This window comes from Urtica dioica, chromosome 5 (genome assembly GCF_054948205.1).
Source record: "Urtica dioica subsp. dioica isolate 48M chromosome 5, U.dioica_male_clone48M_v1_H2, whole genome shotgun sequence".
Taxonomy (NCBI): domain Eukaryota; kingdom Viridiplantae; phylum Streptophyta; class Magnoliopsida; order Rosales; family Urticaceae; genus Urtica; species Urtica dioica.
In genome coordinates, this window is record NC_142760.1 from 41,069,916 (window position 1) to 41,082,555 (window position 12,640).

A 12,640-nucleotide genomic window follows, 5' to 3' on the forward strand; every position below is an offset into this window, starting at 1 on the left:
GGAGAAGACAATGGTTAAAGAGAGAAGTTGAGCTTCTAGTGTAGCGGTGCATGTTAACATGTGTAGTTTCTTCATTTACGACATGTCGTTTTGTAAATATAAATTTAATTTTAATTAAAACTAACTTTTACTTAGAAGTTAGCTAAATCAGCTGATAAAAAGTTCAAGTTTGCTAGTTGACACGAAAGATGATGCAAATGATCGCGGGAGTAAGCTAAAAATGTTTATATTATTTGAGCTCAACTTCGCATAACAATTACTACAGCTAAACCATGCAGCCAAAAACATAAGGAGATAATTCAATGAAAGACCTATTCGAAGGAAAAAAATTATTAAGAGATTGAAGAGGCGATGTGTAGTTTAAAACTCTTGTTGGTATGCAATTTATCAAATATGAGGCAGTCACAATTGCATTACCCCAAAAACGGTGAGGAACATTTGTGGAAGTCATTAAAGCTCGTGCAACCTCCAAGAGATGCCTATTTTTTCGTTGGCAATCTCGTTTTGTTATGGAGTATCAACACAAAAACTATGGTGTAAGATGCCATGTTGAACCAAAAATTTTCGAAGATTGAGTTGAAATACTCACACCCATTATCAAAAATTGAGTGCTGATCCTTTTATGAAAATTTTCAAAAATAGTGGCAGCCTTTAATTTTTTTTTTTAAAGGTAAATAAGTTGTTCGAGTGTGGTCATCAATGAAAGTGATAAACCACTTTGCACCGGTGATTGTTGTAACTCGTGATGGACCCCAAATATCACTATGCACAAGAGAAAACGGTTTAGATGAAACATATATTAAAGCCGGATAAACAACTCTATGATGCTTTACAAATTGACGAATCTCACATTGAAACAAGTTCAGATCTTCATTTTTTAAATGAATAAGAAATATATGTTTTAAATAAGCAAAACTAGGATGGTCAAGCCTATAGTGTCACAACATGATTTCATTCTCGGGAATAGTACTTGTGTCGAAGTGATAGAGTCCTCCAAGTTTCTTAACATTGCCAGAGCGCAGATCCTGTAATTAACAATCAAAATGAGAAATGATTAAACGCAGTTGAGAATCACGAGTAAGGCGGCGAACAAATATAAGATTACATGACATTTTTGGGACATAGAGGACATTTTGTAGGGTGATGAGATGGTGTAATACTACAGTGCCCTTTCCGGCAATGGAAGATAAGGTTCCATAAGTTGTTTTGACCTTTTCGTTATCGGATAAAGGAAAATATGAACTAAACAGATGAGCATTATCAGCCATGTGATCAGTGGCCCCGGAATCGAGGAACCGAGGTTCTGTTTTACTTAGACTAGCGGAGAAGACACAAGGATATATACCTTTTTGGGCAAAAATATGAGGATGGGTTAGGAGAAGAGGCAAATTGAGCTGATTTCACAAAATATACAATTGCTCTAGTTGCCCTTTGCTAAAAGGCGACGATTTGGAGAGAGAGAGAGGCTTATTCGTTGGAGACTTGAAAGCTTTTGTTGTTGCTATGAGACTTTGGAGTTAAGTCAGTGGACTTGTCGTAGATCTTCCAGCACTTTGCTTTAACATGGTCAACCCTGCCGTAATGTTCACAAGTCGTCACTCAGATTGACGGGCATTGGGAGCGCAATTTTCCGGATATGGCTTTTCGAGTCAACAGTGCCGAGTTTTTTTATGTATAGGCTGGGATGTGACCAAGCATGACGGTATGGCGACTCTCCTCTCTACGGACTTCAGTGAAAACTTCTCTGGTTAACGGTCGAGTAGACGTCCTCATATGACGTATAGGTCTTTACTTAGACCTACAAGAAATTCGAAGCCCGCTCTTTTTTCACAGTCTTCTGGTAAAGGATTCGATCCTTCGTGCAACTTCATGCGTGATCGTTGAAGAGATCAATCTCCTGCAATAGGGTTTTCATGTTGGTTTAATACTGTGTGACTGTCCTTTCTCCTTGTTTGGAATTCCACAACTGAGTTTTAAGCTCAAACCATTGTCCAGTGTTATCGAGTAGGTCTCGCTAACAGCATATGACATGAGTGGTGGGAAGAAAGAGATAGGTTCGGCCGATACTAGCCTCCATGGAATTAGTTAACCATGACATAATCATGGAGTTTTTAGCCTCCCATCGGTCTAACTCGGGACTGTCAACGACTGATTTTTTGGTGGTGTCAGAGACATAGCCAAATTTGCCTCGATCACGAATGAAGAACTTCATCAATTGGGACCACTGCATGAAACTACTCTCATTCAGTTTGTTGGAAGCGACTCGAAGGTGAAGTGGAGCGTTGTGTTTTCTATTGATGTGTCGGATGAGTTTTTCAGCAGACTACCATATTGGCGACAAGGTTTAAAATCTAAGCTCTGATACTATAAAGTAAAATATGGTGGAGTCGAATAATTATTTTATTCATCCTCTTGTGAGTTTAAATAGTATACATAATAACCTAAAATAGAATAATTAAATATGAGATATCTCTAATTACAGAATAGTTTATAGCTAAATATATAACTACTAAATATAATACATTATATTTTGCAGTTCTCAATAGTAAGCATACCATCTCTCGTGTTGAACCTAACAAAGCTTATAAGCACTCTCAAGTGAGCAAAATATGCTAATAATCGAGCTACCATAACTACTCATCTGGGCCATTCGCTTCAAATTGAATTTCCAAATTGAGGCTCTATCCATCTTCACAAGCATGTCATCAACAACAACATATAACTAACTAATTGACTTAATTATTTTAAGAGGTTAAAAAAACATTATTTTGGGTCAACCGTTTCTTTTTATCGAAAAACTTTATATCAAAAGAATTTAATCTATAGTAGTAAACAATACAGACAATTTAAAACACTAGAGTATAAATAACATAGAAAAATAAGTATACTAATAAATAAATATATTATATTATATTATATTATAATTATAAGGGAAAATATCAAGAGTATCCCTTGTGTTTAATCTAAATGCGAGATATATTCCCTCTATTTTTAGAAATATCAGACATATCCCTAAAGTTTAATATAAATGATATATACATCCCCTAAAAAAATTTATATTACAAGTATCACCTTTTTCGTTTATTTTTTTACAAAAAAAATAATTTGAAATACCCTTAATGAAATAATTTTTTATCTTATATTCTATATACAAAAAAATTAAATTAAAAATTTATTTATAAAAAGTTAAGGTTTTTTTTTTTTTTTTATAAAGAGAGATTTTGATTTTTTTTTATAAAATAGTAAATAAATATTTATTCTATTAAGGGTATTTTGAGGAGTTCAAATTATTTTTTTGTAAAAAATAAACGAAAATGGTGATATTTGTAATATAACATGTTTTTAGGGGAGGTATATATCATTTATATTAAACTGAATGGATATGTCTGATATTTCTAAAAATAGAGGGGATAAATCTCGCATTTCGATTAAACTTGAGGGATACTATAGATATTTTCCCTAATTATAAAGTTTAATAATTCAAGATAACAAAGATGTATGAATTCCTCAATTGATTTTGTAGTTTTTTTTAAGGCAATTTTAGTGTTAGTGGAGATTGAACCCGCCACGATCTCCACTTTGAAATAATGTGAAATTACCACCTGCGGTACTGAAACCACGTTGATGCTGTAGCTTTAAAACTCTTATATTTGTACATATTTGATATTTCTGCCAAACATTTTTGGAAATACTTGAGCAAGAATTTTGCAAGACAAATTTGGTTTTTTGTTTTTTCCCTCCAAACAATATGGGCCGAGTTCAAGTTTCAAATATGGCTATTTTGGCCATTAATTAAATCCAACGGCTGAGAATATGGATCAATAAATGTTGTCATCAACAATTGTCTATATTATAGCGTTATATTATAGTATGACCCACACAGTTGGAAAATGGGTCCACAAATCAGTGGGACCCACCTTCTGAATGGGGACGAAGTAGCTGAATTTCAGGACTCTACAAACCTACACAACATTCAATGCAATTCCTAAAAACAAATTGAAAAAAAAAAGAAAAAAAAAAGTGAATTTGACGCTTGCACACCCGTCCGATCAATGAAATAGGATCACAGCCGTGGGATCAAATTCTGAGGGAAAGTCAAATTACAATCACACAGTCCGCGATGACGTTTGTTTCTTGTACGGCTTATATTAATTATGTACCCATGGAAGAGTTTCCTGAAATTAGATTTTTATACGGCAAATCTATTTTTACAAATGTCATTAGCTCAAGATGGCTATTGGAAGGAAACCGAAATACCAATACCATTTCCGTTAGGCATAATGGAAATAGAAATTTCCAATAATGATAAAGCAAAACATTTTGAGCCTTTGATTAAGTACGGTTGCTTGATCAAGGGTTCATATTTTTTTAATTTTTTTTTTAAATCAAAGAATCGAAAGGTATCATAAGTCACTTGATCCACTCTCACTTTCGCCAGGTGTCGGAAATCGTCTTGTCAATTTTCGTGGCTCACGAAAGACGGTACTTCTGTCAGGCACACCAAGCCATTCAGCACGCTTCCTTCTGTGCCAAATGCCAGGATGAGCCATTACCTGTAGTTGTTTTTTTTGTGGGTTTAGTTTAAGATATTATAATCATATTCTCAATTAAATTATTAAATACTATTTAAGTAATCACAAAGGTTACTCGAGATTAACCTATATTCTTTAAAAAAAATTATACTCTACAAAATCACTACCACAAAACAATAACTATTCGTCAATCACTCGAAGTATCACCATTGTTTTCTACGAGTTTTTTCTAGGGCAGTGTAGCAAAATAGCCAGTTTGAAACTATAGAATTTGTTTTTAGCCTATGTTTCATAACTTTTATGGAAATAGCCTACATGCTTAGGTGTCAATAATTAATAGACTAATTTGTCATTTTACTTAATCAAATGGAAATAATGAATATAATTATATTAAATAATAGGCAATAACGATATAAAATAACAGACAATTTCAAAATTGTTACACGTAGCCTTAAACCTCTAACAAATCTCAACAAAATATTTTGTCAAATATATCATTAATCACGCGGCGCGCTAATCTAGAACGGCTTCACCAATTTTCAACGCCAACAAATCTCCTGGTGTGGACGCGATATTATGGGGAATCTCATAAACGCTAAATAGTCAGAAGCTAAAAAAACAATCTTCAACGCCATAACCAAACCCATCGAAGCTCTGAAAGCAGTTGAAAGTCCACCGAAATCAAGCAGGTAATACATGCAGATGAAGAAGAAAACGATTAAAAGAGAAAAAAGCTCATAGGAAGCTCAGGTAATACATACAGAAGCCCCCATTGCCAGGAAAAAATATTGGAAATTTCTCTGTGCATCAGTTTCTGTTACTGTGTAAGAACCTGTCAACACAGATATTAAACGTAAATTACTGGAAATTATTTCATTCTCCACATTTAAGTAATCTGAATGGAAATAAATGGAAATAACTGTAAATAAATAATCTGTACGTCTACATTTTTCCAAAGACTGACATTCGAAAATCTTCACTGTTAAAAAACACAAATTAACATTGAGAGTCGGACCACCTCTAACCAAGTTAACATTTAAAAAAAAATACCAGAATCCACCAACGACCAAGACGCAGAAGCCATATTTTAATCGGAAACAAATTATTTCTTCCAGGCGCAGTTTTTTTTTTCTTCTGCGAAATAGTTTCAGCGTTGGTGAGAGTCAAGAAAGTCTCGTTGACGATGAGGTTGGCGGTCCAGTTCGAGACGGCGGCGATTCCTCCGCCGGTGCCTCAGTACCTGAGAGGGTATATCTCCGACGAGCCTTCGTCCACCTCCTCCGCCGCCTCCGGCTGATCTGCGTCATCGGCGACAACTTCTTCGGCTGGATGGCCCCTGTGGCCCGCGACCTCGACGTCTTCCTCGTCGTCTTGGCACATTGATGGTAAAAAAAAAACTCAGATCTGGTTGTGGGGTGGCTGGAGAGAGAGAGAGAGAGAGAGAGAGAGAGAGAGAACGTGATACTAGGAATTCAAAATCTGATACCTACCTACTACAAAATGGGAACTTAACACGCACAAAAAAAGGAAAAACAATACGATAATTAAAAAACTGTCTTAATTATTGAAGGACAAAAAAGTAAAATATTAATACGTTCGGCTATTTCCCTAAAAATCTCCAAACATAGGCTAGATCCCAAACCTAACGTTTTAGGTGGCCTAATTAGTTACAAAACTCTTTTTTCTATAGCAAATAAAATTAAATCTTATAATTTTCTTTTACTTTATGAAATATTCTTGTTTTTGTTTTTAACTTTGATTTTGGTTTTTGTAATCATTTGTATCTTCAAAGAACTCGTTACATTTTATATGTTGTAATACCCTTTTATTTTTCTCAGAGATTGTTTTTAATATTTTTCAAATGACTTGAGGTCGATTTCTCAAATTATATAATCAATACATTTAAATTAAAATATTTGACGGTTATATTTGTTATATTGTGCACTTTTACATAATTAGCTCATACGTTCACATGAACTAATTTATCATAATTGATGTAGTTGACCCATGGTCAGTCCTTGTGGTCCCACATGAGTTAAGATAGGTAGCTTTCCAGACTCGTCGTTCTTGCATTGTTGAAATAAGGGTTCTGATTATCGTCAACTAAAAACGGAGAAGAAAGTGAGCTTAGGTAGCACATAAGAGGATTATCCTCTGACTCTCTAACGCTCGCCATTGGTACGTTTTTAAGGTTGGGGGGATGTCTAGTCTCGTTTTTAAGTGTAATAATAGTAATGATTTATAGTGTGAGTAGTAAGAGAGAAAGAGGTGAGATAAAGATAATTGTATCAAGATGGGGCGTTTTGAAAGAGTTTCTTAGGAATGAGCTATTTATGGGAGAGATTGGGAGCTCAGAGGCAAAAGAAGCCCCAAGATGGAGCTTTCAACACATAGGCTAGCTGAGAGATCACATTGGAGGGAGGTCCTTACGGTTGGACCCCACGTCTTTGAGGTCTCGAAACTTTGTCAAGGCCTCACGCATAGTGAGGTGTAGATACCCAAGACCTCACGCCTAGTGTGATGCGAGGCAGGCACAAGGCTAGTCGCGCAGACGTCAAGCAGTCATGTTGTTTAGGCTTCATGTATCACATACGGGGCACGGTGTGGGTCTTTCGTGACTCGGTGTCGTGGCACAAACTTCTGTATTTTTGTTGTCGTTTTTAAGTATGAGTATCATTTTTCTCTACAACGGATGGAAAAACGACTCACAGTAGTTAATTTATGAGCAAAACTTTATGCCATTAAAGTAAACATAACAAGAAAAATTATAATTAGAAAAAGTTATGTCCATTTTTAATTTTAAAACATCATTTTTCAAGAACAAGTTAAACATTATTGTGAAGGCCGCTAAATCGATAATGTAACTAATTATGATTATATATACGTTTTTAATAGACATAGTTAGGCATATTGTCACCTTATACCTCCTATTTACAAAATTTAGTCTAACTAATTATTAATAAAGAAAATAGCATAAATCAATACAAAGTGTATGCGTAAAGGAGGCATAAGCATGCATTGAAGTTGAACTCTATCTTTAATATTTAAATATTTATACTATAATTATAATTAAAGGTAATCATTCAACTATCTAATATAATTTTGTTTATATGTATATATAATCAACGTAGCTAATTTATTATAAAAAAAAACTAGAATTGAATTCACGAATTGTTTCATCTTCCATTTTGGTAGTCAAAAGGTGGACACGAGACATTCGTACCATATCAGTTCCTTCATGAGTGACCTGAATGATATTTCATGCGTCTTTGGCCATTTCACAGGTGGAAATCAGCTTGAATGTGTTGGGATCGACGGCAGCCATGATAGCGTTAAGAGCTTTAGAGTTACCGTTTGTCAGTTTGTCTTTATTCACATACCAATCAATTTCAGGTTTCAGCACAATCTCTCTAGCATCATCGGTGGTGGTGAGGTACTTCCAGGCAGTGAGGATGGCTCTCCAAGCTTTATCGTCGAGTGCTTTAAGAAATGCATTCATTCGAGCTTTTCGATATGAGTAGTTTCCACTGTCGAGGAGGGGCGGACGGCCAATGGATGCACCTTATCTCGTAAGGTCAATCTCTAAATAAACAGATCAAAAAGATTATGGATCACACTCAACGGGACTGAGTGAACCGCTCTGGTACCAATTGAAATTATTGTTTTTGAGAAACTGTTGCAACAAGTATTATAACATAAACTACAACATTTGCTAAAATATAGAGATCTGAAAGATAAACGATATAAGTGCGGAAACAAATAAATAAACACCAAAATTAATAACCCAATTCAGCAAGTCGTGTCTACATCTGGAGGGCCTTTGCCTGGTGGAATGCAATTTATTATGATAGTGTAGTACAATAAGGATTTACACTCAACGACTCACTCGCTAGCTACCCAACCTACGTATATCCTCTTCAACAACAACTTAGACTCCCTCTAAACTCAAAATCCCCTCGATTCCCACAGAATATCTCTCCCAAGACTTCTAAACGTGTTTCCCGAAAATTTCAATAGAAAAACCTAACCTCGTGCTTTTAATGCGATCACCCGAATATAGTCAACAAAACAGAGATAAAAAAGACACCTTAAAAACATGGACACAAGTCGTTTTAAGCTCAGCTAATCACTCGAATAAATATCTCAAATTGCGTCAGGTGATAAAAATGTGTTTTCGATCTATTTATAGAGAAAAATAGGTCGAACTGAATCTTAAAGTCGGATTAGGAAGCTCCAGCCCATTATCTCATCAATGCACGCTGGAATCATACTCTCGGAATAGCAAATCTCAGAACTTAATGAGCCAAAACTGTTGCACAAGCTGTTATAATGCTTTTAACTACACATCCATAAAATATTTGTAATACGACTCAATGCTTTCTGTATTTATATTCTCTGATTATTTAATTATTTTGCCCACACTAAAATTAATGTCTTTAAATTTTTATAAGTCTACTAAGTGTTTTGCGTGCTAATCTTTTACTATTTCAGGATAACTTTTTTTAATTATCGATAATTAAGATAGGGATATTTAATATGTACGTTTAAATTTTAAAGACATTTTCTGTATCTGTATTCTGTAAATAAAAAACAAAACAAAATTGACCAATGACCAATGAGTCCTCACTCCTTAGGCTTAGGCTGCATAAGTCAAACCGCCTATTAGTCATTAGATCGTGGCTATGTAATGCAATTTTTCTAAAGCGAGCTTTTCCCAATCGCTTTATACGCGCGTGAACTACCAACGCAGACGTTATTGTTGAAAATTAAGAGAATGTCACGCAGTATGTTTCCACTTTACTACGTTAAAAGTTATGCGCAACACGATAAATAATTCCTAATTCAATTATTTACAATATATATATATATAGAGGAACTCCGAGCTGTTTCTTAGGGAAGGGGTTAAGCTTAGTGTATCGCTTTTAAATGATCCGAAAATAATTGACGTTGAAAACCGGTGCTTGATAAATTGCTGAATTGTGTTAATTGATTTTAAAGGGGACTACATTTATAATTACCGCGTTTTGATAAATAGGATGTTTTCTTTGTAGTTTTGTTGAAGTGTATAAATTAAGTCTACACTATTTACTTAATATCTAGAAAGATCCTCTTTTTCCCTTCTTCATATTCCATTTCACTATATGAAACTTAAAGAAGGCACACAAACAATATTAATATTTTTTCAATAACATTATTAATTAATTATGAGTAACTAATAAAAATAAATTTTAATTCTATTTAAATGATGCTACTTACTAGTAACAAATTAATGCAGTAGGAGAAATTAGTTCATGAATCTTTCCTAAATAATTTAAACGTAATATATTTAAGTATTAATTACATTTTTACCCCTTTAACTATAGCGTCATTAACAAGTGACTATTGAAACTTTGAAAATTGCATTTCCCCCTGTATGTTATACCCCAATTCATTTATAGCCCTTTTGTTAAAATATTATGTCAAAATATAAGTTAAACAAGGACAAAATTGTAATCTGACAATAAAGTTAAAAACTAAACTAAAATACAATTAATAAAAGAATTAAAAATAAAAATATATCTCTTTCGTTATATACACACAAACATACTTATATATATGTGCATATACATATACACATGTACATGTACATATATACACAAGCACGTACAAATTATATTGGTCAATATCAAACCAATCGCCATTGTTACAGAGCTCACAGCTCACAATGCCATTGCTTTCGATTTCCAATTCATAACATTTTTCTTTTGCTTTTTATAAGAACGGTTGAGTTGAGTAAAAAAAAGATGCAAAACCTTAGATTTTTTGGTTCACTTTGAGTTCGAAAACTGAGAACCTTCGCGAATGTCCCCGAAGCGAGTCCAAGATCAGTGAATGGTCGAAAATAGAGTTGAACGGCATCCTCGAAAGAGGAAAGTGGATTTGCGAGCTAATTTTTGCCACATCAAGTCATTGGCACCAAAGCTCCAGTCGGAATCAGCCGGAGTGCAACATGGACACCGAAGGACTAGAGATTAGCTTTGACTTTGGCGGCGAGCTTCGACGGAGATAGGGATTTCAACAATAGCTCGTCGTAGAGGTGGTGGATCCGATGCGATTCTTCGTTTCCCTAGCCAGAGGTTGGAGATTCGAGATCGTAGAGAGAGTAATCGGAGATCGAAGGCGAGGCTTGAGAGTGTCTAGAGTCTTCGAGCTTAGAGATGATTCTAAAAAAATGGCTTCTTCTATTGCGAGTGTTCGAGAGCTGGGATAAGGAGATTGTGGCTTGGCTGAGTTGGTCGGGTTTCTCGACGGACGAATCGATAAGAGATTGAGAGGACAAACAAACCACGATTTGTTGTTGTTGTTGTGTACAACTGTTGATGAAGAGGGGAGAGAGGCGAGAGACAGAGAGATTTATTTATTTCTTTTTTGTTTTTCATAATAATAATATTAATATAGAAGAGTATCAAGAGTGATTTGATAATTTCCCTTATTTTAGACGGTCATATGCACATTTAATTTTTATTTTGACGAAAATTCTACCAAGGAGGTACAAATAAATTTGGGTATAACATTAATAAGAGAAAATGCAGTTTTCAAAGCTTCGGGAGTTATTTGTTAAAAATACCATAATTAATGGGGCAAAAATAATTAATTTTAATTTTAGATATATTTTCTGTAACAATAATATTTTCAAATATTATACATAATACATGTAACGATAAATATACAGATCATCCACTTATTCTTTTCATTATGTCACACAACGATGCATTATTATTTCGTCTAACTTATTTCTTTGAAAGTTCAAACACACATATTGAGCAATAAATAAAAGGCAATCATAAAGTAAAAAAACAATCATATTAAGCAATGCGTGAGAGCACGCGCTTATTCACTTCATTGGTTGGTCTCCTTCGAATAAGTAACAATAATAAATAAATAAAAAAACGGGCAGCACGCAAAGCGACAGGGAAGGCAAGTTCGGGCAGCGGGCAGCAACACCAAACCTAACCAAACATACAAAACCAAACAAAACACTGAGTTTGCTTTCTCTCTCTCCATCCAGAATTCAGACACTGACTTTTTTATTTATTTTACTTGTGAATTTTCTCACACAATGACAGAAAAGTAAAAGTGAAAAGTAAAAACTATATATTTAACCCTGAAATCATTTACTAGATCTAAAATCTAAACGATAAAACTAATTTTATTTAATCAAACTTATGGGCAATTGTAATGAACTACAATTGTAATGAACTAATGATGTAGTTTGGGTACATGTTCTAAAACTTAATCACTTTACTAAACACATTTAATTTTAGTAACAATTAATTATAAGCTTATAATTAATAGTAAAGAATTGGCTAGTGTGATTAACCTTAACTCACTATTCTATAATGATGATTATTTTATGTAACCATGATTGAAAACAGTAGATTAATGGAGAGAAGCAATGCTATATTAGTTTCTAGTAAGGAGTAAGTGCAGTGACGGATTAAATTTTGGAAAAAAGGGGGTCAAAAATCAATTTAGGCTGAAAAAAAAATTAAGCCAAAAAATTTGGGTTTGTGGGGCCCAGTCCTCTTGAGCCTTGCACCTGGGTCCGCCACCACCGAGTAAGTGTGTTTGTGAAAATTAATGCAGAAGACTATGAACATCATTAAATTTTGTAGTTAGAGTAAAATTCTTGTTATGACTTAAAATTGGATCTCCACATTGTAAAGAGACGTGAAAAAATTAGAATACCATAGTAAATTTTCAAATATTACGTAAGCGAATGATTGACATGTTATGAGCAATGGTTTGTGGTTTTTCTTCAACTTATTACATTTTATGTGTCGCATTATTTATTGAGTTGTTCATCTCACTTATGGCGCCCAAGCGAAGAGAAGAGATGTTCAACTTTAGTTAGGTTGACAATGAAAGCAACAAATCATTCGTGGATAATTAACACTATATATGATTATCGAGATGATTAATTTTTTTTACTAGTTATTATTCATACATATTAACATATTTAGTGTATATTTAATTATATTGAACATTTAAACATATTGTATAAATAAAGAAAAAAAGTCTTATTTGTTTTTTGAATATGACTTTGACGATTATTTGTCTTTACGGTT